The 26,746-nt window shown below is 51.5% G+C and overlaps 2 long non-coding RNA genes across 3 annotated transcripts in view; one reads left to right on the top strand and one right to left on the bottom strand.

The window, feature by feature from the left end:
* The window catches only part of LOC140594143 (uncharacterized), a 208,436-nt gene extending 188,199 nt beyond the window's left edge, over positions 1–20,237 (bottom strand). Inside the window, exon 1 of one of the 2 annotated variants that reach the window (XR_011994645.1) lies at positions 20,046–20,237. This is a non-coding gene — a long non-coding RNA (uncharacterized lncRNA). The remainder of the gene's footprint in view (positions 1–20,045) is intronic. The other variant, XR_011994643.1, reaches the window with a different exon arrangement.
* LOC140594144 (uncharacterized) lies at positions 19,421–26,194 on the top strand. Its single transcript, XR_011994646.1, has 2 exons — positions 19,421–20,896; positions 23,246–26,194. It is a non-coding gene; the product is annotated as an uncharacterized lncRNA (long non-coding RNA).
* The last annotated feature ends 552 nt before the right edge of the window (positions 26,195–26,746 follow it).

Genomic DNA, 26,746 nt, shown 5'->3' with positions numbered 1-26,746 from the left:
TTCGTGGGTCAGTTTGCAGTGTGTGCACTCTGAAGGACTGCCTGGAGAACACAAACACAAAGGCAGGAAACTCGATTCAACGCAGGCCTGGTGACATCTCTGGGTGTGTGTGTGTGTGTGTGTGTGTGTGTGCGCGCGCACGCACGCATGTGTATGTTTGTACAGAGGCTGACAACGTGTTCTCCTCAATCAGATCACTGCTCAGTAGACTTATTGTTTCTGCAGCTTTAGAAACAGCTGGAGGGATTGTATAAGAATCGCTTAAATAAAGCTGCTCATAAACCGTCCACTCCAGGGTTTGGGACAGAGATCAAATCTGCGCCATTGGGACTTTTTTTTTTTTTTTAAGACACTCTTCTGATTCTCCAAATGTGTTCATTTAATATTTGTTTCCGCCCCAACACACACACAACTTCTAATATGGGTGTAAAATACATAGAGAAAAGCACACGCAGCATAAATTTACCCAGCACCTAGATATAAAAAAAGAAAAAAAGGCAATATCCCAGAGGCCTCACAGCGCTGCTCGGCAATCTCTGTGTGTCCCCCTTCCCCAAAGGGCAGCCACCATTCTGTTCAGCTCTGCCTGTTTTTGTACTTTATATAAGTGGACTCCTGTAGTATCACACATTAGTATCTGGCTGCTTCTGTACAAAAATAAGTGTGTGAGAGTCTGCGGTGTTGCTCCGTACATTTGCAGATCACTGGTTTTCAGCCAGGGGGGTGGATCTCACGTCCCCAGGGGACTTTGGGCAGTGTCCAGAGACGTTTTTTGGTTGTCACTCACAACCGGGGTGCCTTGGTGAATCCAAGTCGGGGATGTTGCTCCATGGCCTACAATGCACAGGGCAACCCTATCTAGCAGGGAATCAAGTGGCCCAGGACATCCATGGTGCTATGCTGAGCTGGAAAACCCAAGCCGGGATCAATTGTTCTCCTGGCTGTGCTTTGATTCCTCTGAAACACCATTTTTAGAGCTTCCTGGATACTCACACAGGCAAAGTTAGCCTAAACCAAACTTCAAGTTCAAAGCTTTGACTCAGAGGCAGGTTTATTGACCTCTAGTTTTTAACGCCCAGGTTGGGGGCAGGGAAGGTAGTGGAGGGAGGGGGGAGACGATGGGGTGGAGACAAGCAGGAAAACAAAAGGGGGCACAGAAGGGGGGAGGTCCCTAAAGATTTCTTAATCTTGTCTGGTGACGAATTCAACCCCAGAAGGTCCTAGCAAGCCACCCATGCTTCTTTGGCAAGCAGAGGAAGGAAATGACAGGGGAAGAAAAAAAAAATCTCTCTTATGAACAGAGCCACACCGATGCGCACAGACATAAACAGACAACCACACAAGTCCAAACATATACCCCCCACGGCTCTGAGCACACACGCACACGCGCACACACACACGCACATACACACTCACCACCAGGCCCACGCTTGGACAGAGGACAAAAGAAAGACCAATGTTATTCTTAAAGAGACTTCTGTCCAAATCTGGCTACTTAAACAGTTAAGATGACTCTGGTCATGAAAATCCGGCCAAGGCAGGGACCCCAGCCTCGGTCACCGCTGTATACATATAACATACGCATATGGTCCTTGGGCCTCGGCCAGAGGCTCAACCTTAGCACTACTGCTATTTTGAAGCAGACCATTCTTTGTGGCAGGGGCTGTCCTGTGCATTGTAGGATGTGGGCCGGCATCCCGGGCCTCTATAAACTAGATGCACCCCCCTGTTGTGACAACTGAAATCATTTCTAGATATTGCCCAGTGTCCCACGGGGACATTGTCTGCAGTCCAGAACGCCGGTCTAGCCCAGTGCTGGGCTCAGAGAAGTGGTCCCTGAATGAAATACTGGTTGACGGAATGGGTGAGCCCCTCACGTGCTTTCCCGAAATTAAATGGACACTCTGGGAGACTCATCTGATTTCTCTCTTCTTTGGCATCTGCCTAGACCAACAAAACACAGACAGAGATGGCCCCGGGCTCCCTCCCTATACTAGGGACCCCGGGGCTCCGAGGCCCAGGCCTGGGCCAGGTCGCAAGGGGTTCTGCAGGGACGGGGGGGCCGTCACTGCCATCATGACAGGCCTTGAAGAAGTGGCCCCCAGAGAGACGCCTATGCCACATGTGCTCTGCTGCCTGATTGAGGGACATTAATGCACTTTTCCGGACCCTGATTGAGTTTTAATTGTGTTTGGAACATTGTGCTCCCCACACACCAGCTGACTTTGCTGCCACGTTCAGAGTTGTGTTCATCTCTCCCTCCCCTCTTTTCTCTGTGGGGGGCAGGGCGGTGTGTGTGTGGGGGGGGGGTTCTGAACCAGAAAGTGCTGCTGCAGTTATGCACACACCAACGGGGGCTGACTGGATGCCCCACACCTCCTGGGGGGACGCGTGGGTCTGCGGACAGGCTGGGAAGTGGGATTTCAGACCTCCTTAGGTTTAGGCTTGGTGTCCACTGTTTATACATGGAAGACAGTGCTTAAAGGTCATACATTCATTCAGCAAACACCCTCTGAAGGTCAGCACACACCATGCAAAGAGGTCAGAAAGATAAAACACTGGCCTGTTTCTCGCCTTCGAGCAGCAAGAGAAAGAACAAGAGTGACAGTTGTCCCTCTTACTCAGCACCAGGCACTGCTTGTTTCCACTTTGCAAATATCCACTCAGTGAATCTTCAAAATAACCCTCTGAGGTGGATCCTTTTATTACTCTCAGCTTACAAGCAAGGAAATTGAAGCTTACTTAGGTAAAGTAACCTGGCCAGGGTGACGTGATTCTTATGTGACAGAGCCGGGGCTTGAACCAGAGCAGTGGCCAGCCATGCGTCTCAATCAGGAGCAGTTTGGGCCCCTAGAGGACACTGGGCAACGTCTGGAGACATTGGCGCTTGTCACCAGTTGGGGATGGGGAGCTCATGGCATCACAAAATGGTCATCGTGAACCTAGATCCGGTTCCAAGCTGCAGAGCCACAGCACACCTGACCATAGACACTCCCTCAATGGCTTCACATGTCACCCAGCTCATGATCTGTGGGACTGCAGGATATAGAAAACCCTCCCAAGAAAAACTGGACTGTTGTCCAGTTCAAAACTGTCCTATGACGTGTAGTCAAAAGCAGGATCTTCGAGAGGCAGGAGGTTGATGCTCTTGGGAAAGGGACCCCAAATCAAGATGTAGCAGATACAGGCCACCAAAGAAATGCCTCCTAGAAGAATCTAACTCAGGCCAATCATTGCCAGCCCAGCACCTTCCAGACCTGTGAAATAACTAGGATTTAAGATGTGCTTGTGCCCTCCCTCGATTGAGTTTAATGGGCAGCCTCCTGGAAGCTGGGAATTCGGCACTGCAGAGCCCAGTACCAAATCCATTGTCATAGGAACAAGTACTTCTGATGAGCCAGCATTTTACGGACTAGGAAGCAACTTGACCGAAATGTCAAACGTTAAGTGCAAAGCCCAGTCCAGCATGGCAGAGTCTGGATGTGTCTCCCAAACCCAGAGCCCAGACCCAAATGGGAAGAGTTAGGGGCAGGGTCTGAAGATGGTAAGAGACAGGTGAGACACAGGAAGTCAGAGCAAACAGGGTCGGGGGTTGGGGGGTGGAGACGATGCCCCCAAACAGTTCCAGCTGTTGATAAAAATGTTTGCGATGCTATGACTACACCATGGGTTAACTGATCCAAACACCCATTCCCAACGTCCTTTCCCCTCCTGCCTCCTAAAATAAAAAAGAAAGAAAAGATTCGCTTTCCCTGCCTCTTGGCAGCTCGAGTAAGCCATATGGCACAGTTTGGCCCCATAAAATGTATGCAGAAGTCTGTTGGGAAGAGAGTTTTGATTTCTTATCAAAGAGGAAGCTTCAGAAGAAAGCCTTTTGGTGCCAGTCTTTTCTCCTTCCTGCCTTAATGCTGATGTGATGTCTGGAGCAGAAGCAGCTATCTTTGGACGTGAGGAAGACAAGCACAAGAATAAAAGGTCAAAATGCCAAGGTGGAGGGACAACCAAGAAAGCTGGGATCTTGACAATCTGGTTGGGCGGCGGGTCAACTTCACCAGCAGCCCACCTCTGTCTATACTCATTGTGTGAGAGAAATGAACCTTCATTGTTTAAACTACCTTCAGCTGGGCTTGCACCTAATACAGTTCTTCTTAGCAGATTCTTGTCTTTCTCTACAGAGTTGTTGACAGGCGTGGATCACCTTTGCCTGATGAGCTGTGGGTGAGACATAAATCCCACCTGATAAAGTGTTGGCAACACATCGTCTGAGGAGGACTTTATGAACATGGCAAACAACGTAAACTGTCCAGCCGCAGGGGATGTATTAGCTAACCCGTAGTGCATCCTGATAAGGGAATCCCCAACTCTGTACCCACCCCCCGAGAAATAATGATGTAGAGACAAATTCGATGACATGCTATGTCATTAAGATTTTTTGAAAGCAGGTTAGCAAACAATAGGGAAAGAGCTATCTAGAAAGACGTTCACTGCTAAGTAAATGGGGGTTGCAATTTGGATTTTTGTTGTTACTGTTCTGGTTGACCATTATTTAAATATTTTACAGTGAGCATATATAATTTTTGCAAATGAAAAGAGTCATGTGCAATATGCAATATGATCATATTGTCACTTAAAATGCATTTACTATACACTGAAGACTGGAAAGATACACGGGAAAATATGAATAGTTAGCCCCATGTGGTGGGATTACAGGTGATTTTCATTTTCTTCTTTTTCCTTATCTGCCTTTTCTACGTTTTTCGATAATGAATATATATGACCTGTTTAATTTTTCAAGTTCTGTTTTTGAAGAGCTGCTCATCTCATTATGTTTGCCAAAGCCTCAAAACCTCCACTGGGAAATATTTTTAATCCAATCAAGATCTTCTTGTCCTGGCAACAAACTCAGGGACTGTGCGCTGGGATGTTAAGTAAGTATCTGGGAGGATGTGAAATTAGGAGACAGTTGAGTCCCCCATTTCTGGTCATTGTCAACTTTATGAAGCTGGCAGCCTAAAGGACTCCCTAAACTTCTTAATCCAACCTGTTGGTGTTGCCTTTAAACCCCAAAGCAAAAGAGAGAGTGATAAGAGGGAAATCCCACCTTCTGATACCAGAGATAAGAAATTCTCCTTCTCTTCTCCTTGCAGATAAATCACGCTGACCCACCCTCTGTGGAACCTCTTGGAAGAAGAACCATAAAAATATGGCAGGCCAAAGCATTTGCAGGATGATGGGATGACGCAAGGACAGAAAAATATACGATCAATTTAGCAGAGGTGGCTGTCAGTCTGGGGGCCCTCCAGAGTTCAAGCATGCCCGTAAAAGAACTCAACAACCCAATGACTCCCCTGGGAGAAAGAGATCTCCCTCCAAATCCAGCCTGTCACCTAACATCGGTGAGCAGGCATGTCCTGGGGGAGCAGCGATTGGCTTAACGGCGTCTGAAGGAGCCGGGGATGGCAGGAGAAAGGCCAGGAGTGGACAGAGGGGTCTTCTCTAGTGATTTAGGGCTCCAGGTCTTCCAAAACAAAGTCCCCCTGGTGCCCCAGGGGTCCTGGAAAAGTCAGCCCAGAAAGGGACAAGCATGGAAAACAAAACTCCCCGGGTTGGGGTCGGGGAGAATGTGAGGGTCCAGTTGCTGCTGTCTCATAGAACTAACACACAGGCCTCGAACATGCGTGACCTCTGGTTCACATCAGCGCCGCTGATCAAAAGGAAGCAACTCACCCACCCCGCCCAGGCCCCCTCGTCCGGGGAGGATTCAAAGCTACTGGCCCCGTGGCTGGTGTGGCTTCCATTAACCCAGAGGCTGGTGTTGCGGACTTCTCGAAAAGTTGAATATCAAACACAATGAATCACGAGAAACCAAGAGTGCAGGCCAGCCCAGTGACCTTTAAAGCAAGATAATATTACTCAAAAGGAACATAGTTGTGGAACCGTTAAGATAAACAGGACTGGTGCAAGTGCCCTTCCATTCTGACTGCGGAAAACCGTCTAGAGAGTCTTGGGAGGTGGGTCGGCTCTCCTCACCCCCTTCCCCTGCTTCCTCCAGCCTCTACCTGCCTAGGGAGGCACCGATCTTTCATCCTTTCCTAGAGAACCCCGGCAAGGATGGTGCCACACTGGGGGTGGGGACCGCAAGTGCTTGGGAGAACATTGTCCGTAATGGGTTCCTCGTCTGCCCAGGTATTTACAGCATGGAGACCAAGGACATGTTCATCTTGGGTTCCTGCCTGCTGCTCCGGGCACAAGTAGCTATCAGTACCCCTTCCCTGGCACCCACCATGGTTCTGAAATATAATAGGCAACCGAAAAGAGCACATGCATGTGCGTGTGCGTGTGCGCACGCGCATGCACATGAATTCCCATCTCTCTCTCTCTCTCTTTTTTTTTTTTTTTTTTTTTTTTTTAGTATTCAGCTTCTGCATTGCCCAAAGTTTTGCATGGAAATAGATACAGGGTATTTTGAGATCTAGACGGAATCCTCACTTCAAGAGCTCAGATCGGTTTCAGGCAGTGCCTGGGTTCAGCGAGAGGCCAGTCTAGCCAGAAACGTAAACCAATTCCAGCCAGGGCTAGGTGAATACTCACCAGACAGACGTATTGGCCCCTCGTAGACTCTGCTCGAACGCACACACCGGAGCACGCACCTCGCATGCACACACACACACACACACACAGAGCACGCGCACACACACATGCACGCACACATTCATTTTGTGCTTAGCTGTCATAAAACTGAAGACACTTATATGAGGGTGAAAGGTCAGGACGGGGGGAGACATTATTTTCTGTTATTAATTACACCTTATCCATTCTACATGTGCTGCACTCTTCTTAGATAAAGTTACAGTTCTATTTTATTAGGAAGCCTCCGGGATCGTGTAAAGGGGGATTTTGGACTGAGACAAAGGAAATCGCAGTTGGGGGAAGGGGCTCATTTGTTCTCCTGCTCAGAAGCAGAGCCAGTCTCCTTCTAGGGCCACTTCCCGGACTAAATCTGCACATTCTTGGAATAGCTCACTCTGCAAATGCTAAATGAACCTGGTCCCCAAATCAGCTCAGCCCTGAGTGCGCTAGGCTGTGGGTTTCCTGAAGGAAAGGAGAAAGAGGCGAAGGGGAGAGGGAGGGTGGGGTGAACAGGCCAGCCAGACTGCTGCTGGGTTCAAAGACAGAGAGGAGGCTAGCCAGGGCAGGGGTGGGGCGGGCCAGGGGACCTGAAAGTTCAAGTCCACGTCCGGGTCATCCTTGCCTGTCCTGCAACTGAGAAGCCACTGGGTATAGGTGGGGGTGGGGGGGGCGGTGGGGGGGATTCTTCATTTGAGTGGGAACGAGCGCTGAGGATGGAGTGCTGGGTGGGTAGGCAGATGCAGGACCGGGCAGGAGGGACCCTTGGCCCCTTCACCCAAACGGAGGAGGAAACTGGAATAATACACCATAAGAAGGAAGGAAGCAGGACTCCAGGGAAGTGACAAAATGACAAGATAAGAAGGAGGCAGTCTCGCTCCCAGGATGAGATGAGGGAACCCGCCCACCCCCCCCCAAAAAGACCCAGCAGGACAAAGCCTGGATTTAAACCTCGGCTCCCCCTGTCTCGTTGGGCAAGGCTCTTGTTCTACCCAAGCCTCAGTTTCCCCCATGCGGAAAGCAGGAGAAATAACATCAACAGTGGCCCCACCACCACAGCCACGGGAGCAGCGTTTACACGAGCATCAGGAGAGCACGTCCTCCTGTGACGCTGTAAGATAACATAATGGGAAGCGCATCGGAGCCATGAATCACGGTGCAGATATAATTTATTGATATTAATATGATCTGCCCTGTCCTTCCCCAGCCCCCCCACACTGCCAGCAGGGTCTGTGCTCTGTCATCGTGCACTTGAAGACAGGTTGTTTTGTCCCTTCTCTCTTCTAGTTTCTAATCACGATGTTCTAATTCTCCAGCTGAGGTTGAATTCAATTCTCGGCCAGAGCTGGCTGCCATATATTACCCCCTGTCCGGGACAGCAATCTGGCTTCTGTCTTCTAGACACGGGACAGCGCCATGTGCCCGTGGTTACTACGGGCCAGGCGCCGGGCCCTCGGGGCTCTAGCACTGGGGATCCCACTCAGGGCCCTCAGAGGTATTCCTATCTTCCCCATTTAACACATGAGAAGGCTGAGTTTCAAGGAATGCAGCCTGATTTCACCCCAAGGGTGGCTCACTCCGAACGGGCATGTTCTTCTGTCTCCTGAACACTCAGCATCATTCCCCAGGGTCTTCGGACACCTCCATCAGGCAGGCCGCCCAGCTGTTAACTCTAAGGTTCAAGAACTGGGGGGCCTTGGAGGAGCATGCCCTGCTGTCTGGAGTTCAGCTGAGCACTAGCCAACCCTCCTGATGCTGATTTCAACCAACAGAGGAAGAGGAGGAGGAGGAGGAGGAGGAGGGAGACACGGAGGAGGAGGAGGAGGGGGAGGCAGCCTGCGGTTGGAGTGTCTCTATCAGCCCATCAGAATGTCTCCTGGGGGTTTGGCCGGGAATTCAGGCCTGGGCCTCACCGGGAGTCCTGCCAATGGAGCCAGGGCCCTGGTTCCCTTTGATCCTCTCCACGGACCATCCCTCCCCTGACGCAATCCAGCCCTGCAGCCCCGATGCCTCCTGTGTGATAGCCCAGCAGTGTCCCTGAGGGTGCCGGGCTGGGGCGGGGTGGTGGGTGGGGGTGGGGGAGACAACTCAGAAGGCCTGGTGATGCTGGTAGGGAATTCCATATCTTTGGGGAGAAACAAAAGTCAATATCCTTACATTTCAAGCATCGGATCTGCCCATTTGTTCCCCGTTTCTTGCTCCGTGGAGCATGTGTGACCGTGTCTTTGGGTTTCGTTTCTCTTTGCACGTGTGGTCTGGTATGTCTGACCCTCTCCTGCTCCCTCCCTCTGACTCTTTCCTTCCTTTCCCTGTCCCTCCCTTTGTCCCCTACTGTCCCTTTGGTGCCTTTGGAGACCCTTAACCTCTGGCTTCCTCCTCTCTCTGTCCTGCTCCCTTCAGCGTGCTCTCTCTCTCTCTCAGTCTCTGCCTCACTCCCTGATTCTCTGCTTCCTTCCTTTCTCTCTCTTGGGGCTCCTCACCCCACCTCTGCCTCTCTTTCTGCCCACATGGGCTGTCCCCCCAGGGCACCAGGAGAGCCCGGTCACTCCACCCATCAGCTCAGCAGGAGCAGCTGCAGCAGCCACGAACCTGTGGCTTGCCTTGGTGAGGTTCACTCCAACCCGGAGCCCACCCGAGGCACACAGGTTTGGGTGACCTTGTCTAAAGCCTCAGCCACCTTCTCTCCATCACTAAGAACCTCCGGGCTTACAAGATCATTCCTGGTATCTGAACCCACCGCTGGGAGAGAACACACTGCCTGATGGGGATTCTGAGGAGGTTTGCTACATGGGCATGAGCAGCCTCCACTATTCCTGAGAACCTTCTGGTGCTAATCAACTTCCAACTCACTATCCCAACATTCCTGGGGGTTGCCAAGCCCCTGCTTGCAAATTGGCTCTAAGTGATCCTTTAAATAAATAAATAAATAAATAAATAAATAAATAAATAATATCCTGTTTCCACCAGTCATCACAGCCCAAAATGTTCCTTGGCTAAAGGTTGGAGCTCATCTACATTTTGAAACTTTTTGAACCAAACGTATCCACACCTATGGAGGACCAGGGTCTCCCCCACCACAACAGCAGCACCACCCCCAACACACACATTTATCTGTCTGTGAAGGATCTACCAACAAGCCATCGAGCCATTTCCCTAATCTTTCTGTGAATTTACATTTCTCAATAGCCCAGTGAATCTTATTTATCCTATTATTATAAACCAGAAAGCTGAGATTCAGGTCAACACAGTGACTTATCCAAGGTCATACAGCCAGGACAATGGGCATCCTGCTGAGGATCCTTTTCACCTATAGGAAAGACAAAAATAGGAAACTTGCCTGAATTTTGATTTTTTTTTCCCAATCGATCCCTGTTTTCACTGATTTGCATTTAAACTAGGTTTTGTTTCCATGCCAAGCATATTCAGTCCTTTCCACTTCCAGAAACCATACCAGTGCAGAAACTGAATTTCTGTTCTCTAGAAAATGGCTTTTTTCTTTTTTGGCTTGAAAGTACTGTTTCTCCTCCATTTAGGGGCAGGAGGCATTCCGGATATTTAGCTTTTGGAAGGCAAATTTGGCATCCGGGATTGTTTTCTGCCTTGTTAAACTTTTCAGAAACTGTATCACTTTTAAACAGCCTGGGGGGCTCCCCCTTAGCCCCCCAAGCCCCTCTCCAAAAGACCCTCTGTATGAGCCCACACGTTCCCTCATCCCATCTGTCAGAGGCTGAAGCCAAACACGTCCTAGGAAAAGCCAGAGAGGAAGAGGCGAGGCCAGGAGAGAGATGTCTAATCATCACAAAACCTTTGAAAAGTATCTTGAGCAAATCGAGTTTGTCTAAAACGCATCCAGCATTTAACATTTAATAGGAACTCATCAACTTAATGCACCACATGCGCCGGGTAAATGGATCCTTCCCCTTTAAGGGCCTGTTGACGTTAGGTGAAGGAGAAAAACAGTTGTTATGATTCAGAATCTCAGGATGAACCCAATTAATCAATGCTGAGATGATTTGAATCATGTGGCAAATGCTTGGTCACCTCTCTGATATCCTATCCCCATCCCTCGGAAGACGCAGACATGATTGATGTCACCTGTGACCACCACGTCTCCAGGCGAGACCCCCCCAAACTCCGCAGACAGAGAAACAAATTAGATCCAAAGGCCTGGGATCAGTTTCAGAGGGGACAGGCCCTGGCGGGGGAGGGGGCAGTCTGGGTGGGGGGAGGGGCTGGGGGTGCCTGGCCTGGGCTGTCTGTCACATAGAGGCCAGACCATATGGAGGCTGGGAGAGAAGGGGCGCCCAAGGATGGGGTGGCAAGAGCCTCCACCCAGTCGCAAGGCACTCGGCTGGCAGGGCCCTGAGCACGCCTGCATCTTGGAGGGCTTTTTTTTTTTTTCTAATTTTATTTATTTATTATTAATAATTTTTTTTTAGTGTAAAAATAATTGCTAGAGGTTCCCCTGACTCTTAGGGTTACAGTCAGGCGTGTCTACCCTTGGCCTTGGCTGGGAGGAAATGGATTTGGGAGGGAGAGGGTGGGAGAGAGTATTAATCAGAGTTATTTTGATTGCTTTCAGTGTCTCTGCCTGTTACACACGTGCGTGTGCAGCGCGCGCACACACACACACACACACACACACGCCTCTGTGACCACCGCCCACCCTGGATATCCACCTCCTGTCCCACCAGCTCTCCATCACCACTGTCTCCAACACTTTTTCTATCAGCCTCCAGTGCCTTCTTTCCCATTCTGCCACCAGAGAATGGAAGGTGGGGTAGTGGGCTCTTCAGCGTGCCTGTGATGCCTTGGCTTCTGAGGACAGACCCGCAGCATCCACCTGTCCACAGTTTTTACCCTACTCCAAATCATTTTGCAGCTTATCAACCACACAGTGGGTCCCTCTGTCTCCTTCCTCCTTCCTCCTTTCCCTCCTATCTCATTCGTGTGTGTGCCCTTCTCTCTTTTGTGTCTTTTATCTCCCCCTTCCTCTCCTGCTGCCCTTCATTCATTCATTCATTCATTCATTCATTCATTCAACCCACACTCAGCAGAGTGCTGTGGACACCTCCTTCCTGGGCCCCCAGGAAAGACAGAGATAAGGTCCCCACACTCTCGTGAGTTTCTGGGAAAGAGAAGTAGAATGAGAAAGCCAGCATTTCTCGCCCACATGCACGCCTGCCATGCTGTTGAATAAATAGTCCGTGCCTCGCACGCTGTCTTGCAAGATCCCCTATCTCAGAGCCTTTGCCAATACCGGGCTTTCACCAAGAGCACGGCCCAGAATCCTTGAGGCCAATGTACTCTTCCATCTCGCCGGGCCCTGGGATGCCTCCCCAGGATGTCTTCCCGAACCACCCAGACACCACCAAGCTCTTCCTCCTCTGAAGTCACTGGAAGTACAAGACTGCCAGAACCCTGCTTGTTTTGTGCATGTTTTCTCCCTTGCACCCAGCCCCTAACCCAGGACACAACAGGTGCTCTCGACATCTGTTGGATAACAGACTGAATGAAGATCGCTGCACAAACTAACGCTCACCGCTCTACGATGGGCTCTTTTGAAAAAATATAATAACACCTTGCCTCCTTCGGGAAAGGTTTTCAAATTATTTACAATGAAGATTGTTGGGGCCCCGATGAGGTGGATTCGGGAGTGCAGGGATGTGGCCGTGGAATCTGCATTTTAACAACATTCCTAGGGGTTGCTGATGCACATATCAGCGTCCCCTGGCCAGTCTTTAAGAAGCTCTACCATGGACAATGGGGAGCCATGGAAGGTGTGGGAGCAAGAGCATGACTTTATCAGAATGGGACTTAAATAGGGCTGCAGTCTGGGAGATGAAGTGGCGAACCCCGGGGGTGGTGGGAGAGATGCGTTGGGAGACAGCATGGGGGTAGAAAGTGTCAGAACTGTCTTGTGAGCTCAGAGGCAGAAATCTTCTCAGCAGGAGTTTTAGGGGACCTACAGCGTGTTTATTTGGGGTATTTCAGGGAGGCTTTCTGGGCTTCACCACTTCATGGGAGGAAGGGCCATTAACAAGAAGAAACTGACAGATCACAAGGTTGGAATGTGCGTGGTGGAGGGAAGGAAGGAAAGATATGCCCCCTTGCCTTCTTCCCTCTTCACTTCCGAAAGCCCCTTAGCAGGCCCCCAAACCTCTAATCCCAGCGGCAACCCCCACCCCAACCTGTAGGGTCTGGAGGGACCAGACTCCCGGCTTCTACCCTCCCAGGGTGCTCGCAACAGCATCTGGCCATGGACCCTGGGCTCTGGCCGGCGGCATCTGTTTGCAATGTTCGACTCAGTAGTTTTATTTCTGCTCAGCGGTATAATATAAACTATCTTGTTACACGGCAGGCAGGCTGGGCACAGAGCCGGCCGCTCTGCAATCCTGTGCAGGACCAAAGCAAAGCTTAAATGAGCTGGTGGGCTCAGGCAAGGCCCTTTCTGCGTGGGGAAAGCAGTCAGGAAATGGCTGCTTTGGAAAGTTCTCCTTGGCCTGGGCCTCTGCTGTGTGATTCCCAGGGCAGCTCCTGGCTGACCCCTGGAATCTGCACCACCCACAACACCCATGTGGGTGCACACGTCCCTGCGTGCACATGTGCGCGCACACACACAGACACACACACTTCACATCCCACTTCCTGTCCATTTCTGGAGGCTGCACAGATAGATGAGAACTATTTGCTATAAGGATGGATGTTGGGTACAAGGTTGAATTCTGGAGTCGGCCTGCCTGGGTGTCAGTTCTTTTTTTTTTTTTTTTTTTTTTTTAATTTTTTTTTATGATAGTCACAGAGAGAGAGAGAGAGAGGCAGAGACACAGGCAGAGGGAGAAGCAGGCTCCATGCACCGGGAGCCCGATGTGGGATTCGATCCCGGGTCTCCAGGATCGCGCCCTGGGCCAAAGGCAGGCGCCAAACCGCTGCGCCACCCAGGGATCCCAGTTCTTGCCTTGCCGTATGATGTTGGGCCAATGCCTTCACCTCCCCTGGTCTCAGTTTCTTCATCTGTGCAATGGGATCATAGTAATTCCCCACCCCAATGACCCAGGGCTGTTCGGAGATCTTCCACGAGGCAATCTCTGCAAAGCGCTCAGCACGGCACCCTGTGTGTGGTGCATGCTCCAGAAACACCAGCTGTTATTACAACCATTGGGATGTTTGAAACAAAATGCAAAGAAAGATCAGCTGGTATTGGGAGCAGCTACTGGTATGGTCATTATGCTCAACCCAGAGTGAAGGAGATGTGCCTCCTCCCCACAGACCCCTTTTGCAGATGATGGGGTCCCCAACTTGGGAGAAGAGACAGGCAGGCCCCTGTCTGACTCCTCAAAGAAACAGATATGGGGGACCGTTCTGAGACGTGATGGGGAAACAGGACCCCCGGCCCTCTGATTTCTCATACCCGTGGTTGAGGGTAAAGAAAAGGCAGAGTATAAACTCTGAGAGGCCTGACCTGCCCCACATTCACAGACACTAAAGACGGATGCTCTTGACTCTGACCACCCCGAGGTGCTGGACATCACCATGCATAGACCCTGGATCTGGACATTCCCAAAGTCGGAAGGGTAGTCCCTCAGCCCTGGACCCTGAGGGACAGTCCCAGTGCCCACTCCCCAGCTCCCTCCCTCTGGCTCACCCCCTCTGCTGGACGCCCTGGCACCCCGCCTCTAGGGGGAAGAGAGGCATCTTCCCTTTCTTTTTCTATCCCTGGTGAATACCAAGCCCAGCACTCCAGGTTGGGTAGGTGCTCAACAAATGCTGAATGTGTGTGTATGCACACGTGTGTGCTACACTGAGCAAAGCATGTATGTTGTCTGGTGGACTTACATGAGGGTGTGTGCGTGGGTGTGGGGGGGGACATGGGGAGGGTGCATGCCTATGCACACACACGTGACCCTGCAGCAGGTTGTGGATTCTCTGAGTGCCCAGTGGGTGGCTAGCAGAAGCCCTGCCCAGCTCCAGACAGCCTGGCCACCACACACTGGGATGCCCACCTAGAGCTAAAGCAGTGAAATTTAAAAATTAAAGGTGGGGATGGGGGCTGATGTCGGGAGGTCATGAAAAACCACTTAGAAAAGCCACTTTATCTGAAAAGGAAACTAAGCCCACTACAAACCGTGGCAAAGACCCTTACACTTGGGGTGAGTGTGAGGGGGTGGAGAGAGAGGTCTTCAGACCCAGGACCAACTGGGCCGGGACAGTCGGGGGCCCCACGCATCAGATAACCTCAGATCCCTGCCCTGAAATGAATGAATTTACATCGATTTGGCTTTCTGTCCACTGTCGGCTACAAACCACATCGATGGTTGTCTGTCTCCACTACCCCTGCTCCTTGCCTCTCTGTCTCTCCTGTGGTTGTGCTTCCTCCTCCGTCTCTCTGCAGCCCTCCTGTCTCTACTTCCTATCTCCCCGGGTCTCTCCAGGTGCCTCCTTGGCCTTCTGCCTCTGAGTTTCTCCCTCCAACTGCCAACCTCCAAACCTGCCTCTGTCTCTTCCTCCTGGGTGCTTTTCCCTCTGGATCTCGAGCTGCCTATCTCCGACCTCTGTCTGGGTCTCCTCTGCAGGCACTGGTCTCCGGGGATTTCCCTCCCTGCCCCCTGTGCGTGCTGGCAGCCCGCCCCAACCGCCCCAACAACAGCGACAGCAGGCCTGGGGATCATCACTCAGCGGCCCTGCCCGATCCAGCGCCGGCCCCTTTGTGAGCGGCTCCCTCCCCTGCACTGCCCACCCCCAGGACTTGCTTTTTCTTTCTCCTTCCCAGGCCCTCAAAAGCCAGGGCGTCTCGCCAGCCCAGAATGTGGAAAAATGTGCACCCACAGGGAGGCCGAGGATGAGCATCAGAGCTGGACCACCCCTCGCGTAAACCCTGGGACCATTAGGGAGACATCCCCCGCGGCCACTGCTGCCACCCGGGCCTCTGCTGCTCAAAGCTCTGCTGGGCAGCCCCTAGCAGCAGCAGCAGTCTGGGTAAGGTCAAATTCAAGGCCATGGGAGGCCTGACCTGAGTGGCCTTGGCCAAGCAAGTGCCCCTCTCTGGCTCTAAAAGTAATGCTCGGGGTCCTCATTCAGCTGTAAGTGGAGGGTCAGTGGTCTATCCAGACTGTCTGCCCCCTGCCTCCAGCCGGTGCCCAGGGCCCAGCCGGCAGAGATGTTGATAGCACTGCCTGAAATCCAGCGTAGGGCTCCTGAAAGGCTCCTCCCTGCTAAGCCTTCAGGCAGCCTCCATCTGCTGCCCTGGGCACTATCCTCTCTCAACCCACCCTCTCCCATTTCCTGGAGCCCATAAGGAAAACCTGAGATTTCTACAGTGAAAAGTTCGGTTCCCCCTGCGGAGTCACTAGGAATAGAAATAGCTCAGTAAATCAGCCCCAAAACATTCATCAGCAAATTTCTGGAGCTATCGACCACACAGTACAGGTGATACCAGTCTTTGCAGGAACAATGTACTTCCTGGGACTCTGGCTTTGAGTACCTGTGATCACACCAAGGATGGCCCAGCTCTGTGCCAGATTTAGGCCAGGGAGATGCAGGATCACAAACTGCAACAGAGCTGGCTCATAGAAAGGGCTAGAGGGATCCCTGGGTGGCGCAGCGGTTTGGCGCCTGCCTTTGGCCCAGGGCGCGATCCTGGAGACCCGGGATCGAATCCCACGTCGGGCTCCCGGTGCATGGAGCCTGCTTCTCCCTCTGCCTGTGTCTCTGCCTCTCTCTCTCTGTGTGACTATCATAAATAAATAAAAATTTTAAAAAAAAATTTTTTTTTTAAAAATTAAAAAAAAAAAAGAAAGGGCTAGAGAAGGTGCAGTCCCTAAATAACAGCAGTAATAATAATAATAATAATAATAATAATAATAATAATAATAATGAAGGAGGAGGAAGAGAAGGGTGAGTTGAGTGGGGGTATGCTGTGTCTATGTGGGTCTAGAATCGGTACTTGCATAAACTGCTCTGGATGAATATTTATGCAGGCATTATCAGGCAATCTGCCAGAGCCAAGCCTAATCCCTCCAGCCAAGCCCTTAGCCCTGTAGCCCATGACCTTGGGCTCAACGCCTGGTGAAAAGGAGGCCTTAGAAGAATCCCAATGATGGGGTTAGCAACCCACTTCTTGTGTAGAAGCCCATAAAACCCATCTTTGGGCTGGTGTCAAGAGGCCTTTGAGGTGCCTGCCAAAGAAAGAGCATTTGTTTCTTTGAGCCTCCCATTGTCATTCACCCTCCAGAAATCTGGGGACCTTGATTTCACAGAACTGGGGACCAGTTCTGCTGGGCTCTGAATCGGCTTTTTGGCCCATGGCTTCATGAGCCTCTCAGAATGTCAGGATCATCGAGTGTCTTCATAATTAAATAATCTAACCCCCTGTACCACCGTGACTCTGCAGTTGGAGAAACTGAGGCCCAGAGAGAGGACTAGCCTGCACAAAGTCACCCAGTAATTTGAGTACAGAAGGAAAACCTAGGCCTGTCTCCCTTGCTTCTTTATACAGAGCTTCAGCAAGTATCCTGGCCCAGGAGGGAGATGGTGAGGGGCAGACCACTTGGGTTCCACTTTTGTGTCCCTCCTGACTTGATGTGGGACTTCACGTCACGCTCTACCTCTCACCAGGCCTCAGTTTCTCTATTTGGAGGGTAGCTAGAATGACTGCCCCAAGATCTGCTCATTCTATTCTGCAGCCTGTATCAGAGAAAATCAGAACTGACTGCCATCAGAATGTGCCACATTTCCAAGAAGTGAGCTCCCAGCCAGAGCCTCTTCCCTACTCCAGTTCTGGACTCCCTACCTGATTGGGTCTGTGACTTTGAACAAATGATTTAACCTGTCTATGTCCTTTAAAGGGATGAACTGAACAAACCAAACATCCCTACCTGCAGGGCTGTTGATATGTAAAAAGAACTATGCATCAGGCATAGCATAGTAGGTGCTCAATAAATGCCTGCTACTATTATTATTTTTATTCTTTTATAATCTTTTTTTAAAAAAAGATTTTATTTATTTATTCATGAGAAACACACAGAGGCAGAGACATAGGCAGACAGAGAGGCAGGCTCCCTGCAGGGAGCCCGATGCAGGACTCGATCTTGAGACTCCAGGATCATGTCCTGAGCCCAAGGCAGCTGCTCAACCACTGAGCCAACCCAGGTGCCCCTATTATTTTTATTCTTATTAGTAATACCTGATCGTTTTCTCCCATCCCCAATTTTAAGACCTCCCTCCCAGATCTGCCCTAGAATCTGCTCCCCAACTAAGAGGAGGTAGGGTCCATCGGGAGATGGAAGGTGGACAGCCCTTAGCTTGCAGACTACTGCCCCTGGCTAGCTGCCCAGAGCCAAGGCTATGCACCCCAGTGGTGGCCGCCTTTGAAGCCACCGCCTTACGTAACTCCTTGCCCCCCCATCTTCCTGTTTGTCCCCAGAGTGACCTTGGGGAAGAAAACACAGTGCAGGGTCAGTAAGCCTGGGATTTCTTTCACATGACTCAGGATAATGTTGGAAAAAGCTCTCCAAAGGCGAATAGTGGTGCTTAGGAGTGTTTGTGCCTGAGTTCAAATCCTGGCTCCAGGAGCGCCTGGGTGGCTTGGTGGATTAACCATGGACTCTTGATCTCACCTCAGGTCTGGATCTCAGGGTTCCAGCCCCATATTGGGCTCTGTGCTGGACTTGGAGCCCACTTAAAAAAAATAAAAATTAATAAAAAAATTAAATAAAAATCCAGACTCCAGCTCTTCCTTGCTCTGTGACCGTGGACAGGTGACAACCTTTCTGCACCTTGATTTTCCTATGTGCCATGTGGCCACTACACAACTCACAAAGGCATTATGAAAAATATTTGTGACAGGTGAATGAGTAGAAGGTTCAGAACAGTGGTTGGCACATAATTGCTGCTTATCAAAGGCAGTCGTTATATGTATTTAATAATGTTATATTAAGTCATAACTAATAATTATTGCTTTAAAAAAAAAAAGCGTGCTCAAAATTGGACTTGAATTCCAACAGGGTGGCTGAGAAACTGACCTCATGGCTCAAGCCTGTTTCCCTCATTTGAAACATGACCGTAACACCTCCTGGCCGGAAACGGGCTGAAAATTGAATGAGGACTAACGTGGAAAGGGCAGGACTGGACACTTAGGAAGCTCACTTCTGCTAAGCCCCAGCCCTTTCACGTCTCCACTACCTTCCTCTGGGGACTTCCAATTCGGGTTAGGGAATGTGCATGCACGTGCACACGCACAATTCCTTAGGGAAAAGGACCGCGGAGGGAACCGTCCCCTCCCCCGACTCGCCCCCAAAGGGTCTGAAGGCGCCGTCTAAAAAGCTCGGATCCACCGGAACAGCCTCCGCCTCCCCTCACGGGTGTAGACCGAGATTCGCGGGGACAGGAGGGAGGAAGAATGTTTGCGCAGCCTTCAAACGACTTGGCAGGCCACAAGAGAGAAAAGGCCGCTCCGGGGAGAGTTCAGATTGAAATTACACGGAGCGGAGAACGTGCAGATCAGCTCTGAAGCTCATAAAAAAAAAAAAAAAAAAAAGCGAGGTGACTGAGAAGAACAAACACGCCTCCAGAGGGAAAATGGAAAAGTTCGTAAAACGCGCTCTTCAAAGCCTTGGCCAGGAGTGCGGGGGAGGGGCCGGGCAGTGGCCTGGGGACAAGGCCGCGGCCCCCTGGGCTGTTCCCATCCCGGGTCGGGAGGGGGGAAACTGGCCGGGCCGCCCTCGCCGGGTCTCCCCGGGTCTCGGGCACCCCGGGAGGTCACGCCTCCCCGCCCTCCGCGCCTCCCCCGGGAGGCGGGAAGAGGTGGAGAGATGCCGGCTGGGGCTGGGGGGACCCACCCACGGGGGACCCGCCCAGCCACCCACCCACCCAGCCGGCCGAAGGTCCTGGCCCGGGATCTAGGAAAGCTGGGTCCTGCAAGGTAGGCAGGGGCTAGATCACTGGCTCAGTGGACCCTCCGCGGCAGGTCGGGCACTGTTGGCATTTGGTCAAAGAACGCGTGGGAAGCCTGCGGAACCCCCCGGGGCGGGGCAGGCTCTGCTGCCAGCCGGTGGTCGCGACCTCAGACGGCTTCGGCTGCGGAGGAGGCCGCGCGCGCCCCGCGCCCCGCGCCCTCGGCGGCCCGGCCCTGCTCCCGGGTCAGCATCGCGCTCAGCCCTCTGCGCGGTTCGCTGGCGCTGCAAACAGGCCACCGCTCCCGGGCGCTTTGCATCACTCCCAGCCTCAGCCTGGACCTGAAGCTCACGCCCCGCTCGCACTACCCCAGGTCACCCCAAGGGCGGTATTGTCCTAAAAGGTCCGGGGCGTCCCGCATCCCCAGCAGCCGCGAGCCCGCGCGCGCACCCGCCTGCTTCTCTCGCTCGGGATTCGGGATTCGTCCTCCGAGCGGGCGAGCCAGGAACTTCCTCCGAGCTACTGACCTGAGCAATGCTGGGAACTGGTCCCGACGCTGGACTCTGGAGCTTCCGCACGCCTCTGGCCTCATTCGAGCCGCAGTGACCCCGCAAGGTCGGGGAAATTGAGGCTCGCGAAAGTCAGGGGGCCCCCAAAGGCAGGCTCCCTGGAAGAGACCAAGTGGCCAGAACGCAGAGTTGCGGCCTTCAGATCGGAGTGGGCACGTCCTGAGGCGCGTCTCTGACCTCCTCGAACTGGGTCGTGCCCAGTGGTCCATCCTGCTGAGAAACGCAGCCTCTGACCCAGGAAGGCCAATGTGGGGAGGGCCGCTGATTTCCCTCATCCTCATCCTCATCCTCACCGGGTTGGGGCCAATTTCTCCCAGGAACGCGCTACGCCCTCTCCGCCCCTCCCCCTCCATTCCTTCCAGCCCCCACCGAGCTTCTCAGAATTTCTTGACCAACACCTGGAACGAACAAGGAAACTCAACCCTCGCTCCGAAGCCTGTGCCTATATCCATTGCATCACTGACCCTCAACCTTAAGAGGGAACTACGGTCACCTGGAGGGCTCTGCTGCAACCAGGTGGCTGGGCCCCACCCCCGAGCCCCGGAGCCGCAGGTCTGCGGTGGGGCCGGAGAATTTGCATTTCCAGCAGGTTCCCCGGGGCCCGCGATGCCGGTGCTGCCGCTACCAGAATACGTTTTTGAAAGCCAGCCCTCGACCTGCAGGGCTGATGCTCAGTGGCTCGTACCTGACGTCCAGGTGCGGGGATGCCAGGCTTCTCTATCCCCAGCACCACCAGGCTGCGCACGCAGTCAGCGCCTCATGAATACTTGGGCGTAATTGTGAATGCTAAATGCCGTCACCGAGTACAGGTATTTGATGTGTGCCTGGCACTTTTCTGGGCGCATTAGAAGTAGCAGTTTAACACCAACCAGGACAAATGCCAAAACGGGGGGAGCCCCAGAACGGGGATGCCGGGCACTGGGAAAGTCTTGTTGTGAAGCCAAGAGCTGCCCGGTGCTTAGCAACCAGTCTTCTCCAGTAACCTGGGGCTAAGTATGTTAACGGGATGGACCAGGAAGGCTGGCTCTCTAGGCAGGCAAGAGTAGAAAAGGGAAGCCCTGAACCTCCGGGCTCCCCACACCCTGGAATGTGCACTCCTGGCACCCACCTTGCACCTGCTTCGGCCAGCCCATCTAGTTATGGAGGGAGGGACCCAGCATGCCCAGAGCTACACTTTCTGTACTGGAGTTGCCCATAACCTTTCTGAAAGTTCCAGAACCCTCTACCAGTGCTTAGGGGTTTCAGATACCAGAGGATTCCACGGTTTACGGTTTACGTTAAGAGGCATACCTATCTAGTCAGCAGGGGGTGGGGTGGAGGATCTTCCAAGTGAGGCACAGCATCACCTGGAAACTGTCACTGGGGTAGCAGACGGTGAGGAAGAGGGTCCCCTGGAGAGCTGAGGGTACCCCCTCTTACAACCTCCAGGTGGGGACTCCCTCCCCCTCTAGTGATGGGGCCAAGCAAGCTCCTGTGTTCAAACTGCATTTCATCCCTGAGTTCTGCACACAGCTCGGGCGTTCCTGGGCCACATCGTAAAAAAATTTACAAGACTATGTTAAACTGGCAGTAAAAACAATTAACTTTAATGGTACCTCGGGTGGGTGGCTGGGTGGGTCAGAGGGAGGGCCCGTGCTTCCTCCTCTCCTGACCTGGAAGCCAGGTAAGAGAAGGGACCTGCTGTCAGGCAGGCCTTTGGGTTCAGAAGTTCAAGGTTAAATCTAGAAAAGGGCAGAGCTTACGGGCCTGCAGGGGTGAGTTCAAGTCCCCCTTGACAGTTGCCAGCTGAGTGACCCTGAAGAAGCCTCTTAACCACTCTGAGACTCACTATGCTCATCTATGAAATGGGAAAGTATAAAACATCTATTAAAGTGGGAATTATTTTTTTTAAAAAATCTCCTTGGGGTTGTAAGGACTGCAAGTGACAGTTATTTTGTAAGCACCTCCCACCACACCTGGCTGTTAGGTAGGTGGGTACATAGATAGATAGACGGACACATTTATTAAGCATGTTTGTTTAATAAATGACAAATGTTAGTTTCTGGAGCACTTGGGCTCCCTGGGTGTAAAGTGAAGTGGAAATCCCAGGCTGTTTTGCTGAGACTGGAGCCCCCTTGTTCAGAACCCCGATTTGGCCAGCATCACTTACAGGTACTTTTCCTGCTAAAACTGACCTCCTTGTCCACTCAGTGACCCTGGAAGTGACCCCATGCTCAGGCGGCCTGGAGCCCGAGGCTTTGAAACTGACCTGGATTTCTGGAGAACTGGCAAGGAAATGAGAGTGGCCAGGGGGTGGCGACAGGGCCTCTGCTCCCATGTGACCTGGTCCAGTCTGGAAAGCCCTAATTCTGCAGGTCCCCTTGACCTGGAGATAATTAACCATCCATTTCAGGGAAACCTCTGTCTGTTTGTGTGTGGCCCTCACCGCCAACCAGGACTGGGGAAGAGATGCCCCTGCCTGGAGACTGCCCACAGGAGGAAACCACCCATTGACCTGTTCCTCTGCCCTGAGCAATCAGTAGGGAAATAGGAGGGTGGGGGGAAATGTCCCCCTCTCCTAGGGGCTAGTTCTCCATGCTGCAGGGGAGGCTGGCCTGGTGTAAGACCCACACTCCTTGCTAGGACCCTCTTCAGGCAGCCATCCACAAGGCTCTGCCCCTCTCTGGGCCACAACCTGGTGACACTCTGAGCCCTGGTATAGATATCCCACTGCCCTCGGGCTCAAGGAATCCCACCCACATCAGAGCATGCCCCCTGCCATTCTTTTCTGAGTAACAACATCCATTCAGAGCCCATTTCTATTTATTCTATATCCCTCACCCCCAGCAGATATTTGTGCCCATTCGTTTCAGGCACTTAAACAAAGTTAAAAGCTGGCATGATGATCCGGGGTAAGGCGGTATGCTGGCTAACTTTTTGATAGGGCTAAAGGGTGCCCAGATAGTTGGTAAAACATTATCTTTCAGTGTATCTGTGAGGGTGTTTCCAGAAGAGGTTAACATTTGAACTGGTGGACCGGCTAAATAAGACGGCCCTCACCAGTGTGGATGGGCATCATGTAAGCTGCTGAGGGTCCCCCCCTAAAACAGAGAGGAGGAAGAGGTAGAGCAAATTTCCTCTCTGCTTGTATTAAGACAGCCACGTTCTTTCGCCCTCAGGCATCACTATTTCTGGTTCTCAGGCCCTGGATCCTTGACTGGGACCTACATCATCAACCCCCAGTCTGTAGACCTTCAGACTTGGACTGAATTACACCAGCGGCTCCCCTGCATCTCCAGCTGACATATGGAAGATCATGGGACTTCACAGCCTCCATAAGCATGCGAACCAATTCCTCTAATAAATCCCATTGCCATGAGGTGAATCCCAACCATAGGAAGAGGCCATGGGAGTCGTTGCAATCAACTATCCCAGCTCAGCCCAGCCTCTGAGTCAGCCAGCTCCGGTGCCAGACAGGTGAATGAGCCAGGCTTCAGGTGTGAGAACTGTCCTCCCCCTGTTCGAATCACTCCCAGCCATTCAGACACCATGGAGCAGAGGCAGGCTATCCCTGCTGTTCTCTGTCCAAATTCCTGGCCCATAGAATTTGTGAGCGTAATGAATTAGTTGTCTTTAGGCCACTAAGTCCTGGGTGGTTTGTTACAGAACAATAGATAACCAATAACCAGTACAGTGACCTTCCTCAAAGGGAGCTTCACTTTCCCCATCTGCAAAATGTGGATATGAACACCTTCCAAAGTTGATCCTAGAAGTGAATGGGCTCAAATAGCAAAAGGACCAGGCACAGAGGCCCACTGGACTCAGGAGGTTAGGACATGCCGTGCAGCTCTCAGAGAACTGCGCACCCTGAGATTCTTGATACCTGGACCGCCTGCACCATCTCCCCATACCCAGAGAAACTCGATCAACACCTCCTCCAGATCTCATGTCCAAAAGGAGCCCCACACACTGCATACACCCCGCCACCACCAACTCTCCTTTGCGTTCCCATCAAAGAATTTGTTTCCAGACGGCAAGCCTGCCAACAGCAGAAATAAATCACAACTGGGAAGTACATGAACATGAACATTATCCAGAGAGGAACAATTCAGCAAACGTTTCTCCCCCTTCCTCACTCCTTCCAAACTAATAACAATTCAATTATTTGGCTGCCACTGTAAATGATGAAACACCATGTGGCATCCCTGCATGGGAAGGGGGAAAGCTTTGGGAAAGGAGATGAAAACTGGCCAAGAGGACACACAGAGAATCACAGAAAGGAAAAGAAAAATAATAATAATAGGAGGGGGTGTTCCTCTCTGAATTGGGGAAAATAATAACACTGATCACCATCACCATCATTGGCATAACCCTTTGTTATATGATGCTCTTACATCCATTATTGTCTTGACCCTTGAGAAAGCCAGAGAGGTTGACTGGGAGGAGGATGTAACCCATCCCCATGGAACAGAGACAGGAAGTGGTGCTCAGAAAAGCAGCCAGGTGAGGCAAAAGGAGCACCCAGTCTGCAGGAAGAAAAAGCTGATTTGTTCACATATTCCACAACTATTTTAAAAACCAGTTATATATTGGTCACAAGACCAGGTTCTGGGGATACATTGGTGAACAAAATAAACAAGAATGCCTGTGGAGTTTACTTGCCAATTTGAAGAGAAGTATAATTTTTTAAATGAACATAGTAAGTAGAGGTGAAGGTAAATGGCTCCTTACAAGGCAAGAAGGGCCACAATAAAGACAAAAGCAAGGCAAGAAGGATGGGAGGGAGAGGGTTGCACTCTTTGATGCAGTGGACATCGAAGACCCCAGCCTATGAGCAAAGGCTATAAAGATGTGAAGGAATCCATCCCTCAGCAGTATGGGGGAAGGGCAGCAGGCAGGGAAATAGCCAGGTCAGGGGACAGAGGTGGGAGGTGCTTGCAAGTTCTAGGATCAGCAAGGAGGTCAGCTGGGTAGAAGCAAGGGGAACAAAGGGAGAGGGAGTAGTAGACAAGGAGGTCAGAGAGGTAATGGAGAACCAATCAGGCCAACGTGAGGTCTTTGCTGTTTACTCTCAATGAGACGGGAGCCATGGGAAGGTTTAAAGCAAGGGAGGAACAGCATCTGACTTGGGCTTTCAGAGGCTTCCTCCAGCTGCCCTTGAGAACAGCCTGTGGCAGGGAGACTAGCTAAGACAACATCCCGGGTATGGATGACAGTGGCTTAAACTTGAGTGGAACAGGTAAATGTGGGAAGAAGTGGTTGGATTAGCAATGCATTTTTGAAGACAAGTCCAATAGGACCTGTGCCTGCTACATCCCAACCCCCTGAACAGTGCCTGGATCCCAGTAGGTTTCAATAACCAGATGTAGAAAGAATAAAGTGGACTGTTGGAGAAGATCTTTTCAATGAGATAAGCTCAAAAGCTGAAGTTTAAAGGTAAGAAGACAAAGAAAGGGCTAGGACATCCAGCAGAGGGTGGCCCCACTGATTCTTGCCCCCCAGTAGCCACACCCCATCTAATCTCCTCCCACATCAGATAGGACCAACTTGCATTCCTAATAGGATCCTGCAAAAATGACGAAGTGTGGCTTCCAAAGCTAGGACACAAAAGACATTGCAGCTTCCACCTTCTTCACCTTGAATCTCTCGCTCGGGGGAAACCAGCATATTTTCATGAAGCCACTCAAGCAGCCCATGGAGAGACCCACAGGGAGAGAAACTGAGCCTTCCTGCTGAAAGCCAGCACCTATGTGAACGTATCCTGGGTGTGAATGAGCCATCTCGCAATTGGATCCAATGGTCACAGCTGAGCCTTCCAATGACAGCAACCCCGACCAACTTATGAGTGCCCCTTTGTGAGACCTTGAGACAGATCTGTCCAGCCAAGATATGCCATCCTGACCCACAGAAGCATGTGACATCGTAAAACCTTACTATTGGGGGCCACCTGGGTGGCTCAGTGGTTTAGCGCCACCTTCAGCCCAGGGTGTGATCCTGGAGACCCGGGATCGAGTCCCACGTCGGACTCCTTGCATGGAGCCTGCTTCTCCCTCTGCCTGTGTCTCTGCCTCTCCCTCTCTCTGTGTCTCTCATGAATAAATAAATAACATATTTAAAAAAAAAAAAAACAACCTTACTGTTGTTTTAAGCCTCAGGTTAAGGATAATTTGTTACACAGCAGTAGCTAACTGATACAGTGCCCAGAGTTAAGGAAGAAACAAACCAACAAGGTGGTTTAACCTTACATGTGCAAGAAAGAAAAACAGGAGGTGGTGATGGGCATTAAGGATGAGATGAGTACTGGATGTTATACTATATGATGACAAATTGAATTTAAATAAAATATTAAGAAAAAAAAGAAAAAGAAAAGTAAGAGGGTAAGGACTAAGGGCCTGCCAAAGATGCGGAAAGCCTTGCAGACCACATGAAGGACCACATGAAGGATTTTACTATAAGTGTGAGGGGAAGTTATTTATCAAAGGGGTTTTGGTCAGGGAACAACATGACCTACATTTACGGTCTCAAGGTCTTCTGAAAATTGATAGGAGAGGGGCAGGAAATCACAAGGAGGCTCATGGTCTCCAGGGAGGCAACGAGGGTGGCTGTCAAGTTTGAAAGAAGCAGGCATACCAGAGGGGGAGTTCGAAGGCCAGCCCAACCAAATCAGGTGAGAGTTTGGA

Source organism: Vulpes vulpes, chromosome 10 (genome assembly GCF_048418805.1).
Source record: "Vulpes vulpes isolate BD-2025 chromosome 10, VulVul3, whole genome shotgun sequence".
Lineage (NCBI taxonomy): Eukaryota > Metazoa > Chordata > Mammalia > Carnivora > Canidae > Vulpes > Vulpes vulpes.
The sequence above is the reverse complement of the archived record's forward strand: the minus strand, read 5'-3'. Positions and strand labels throughout refer to the sequence as shown.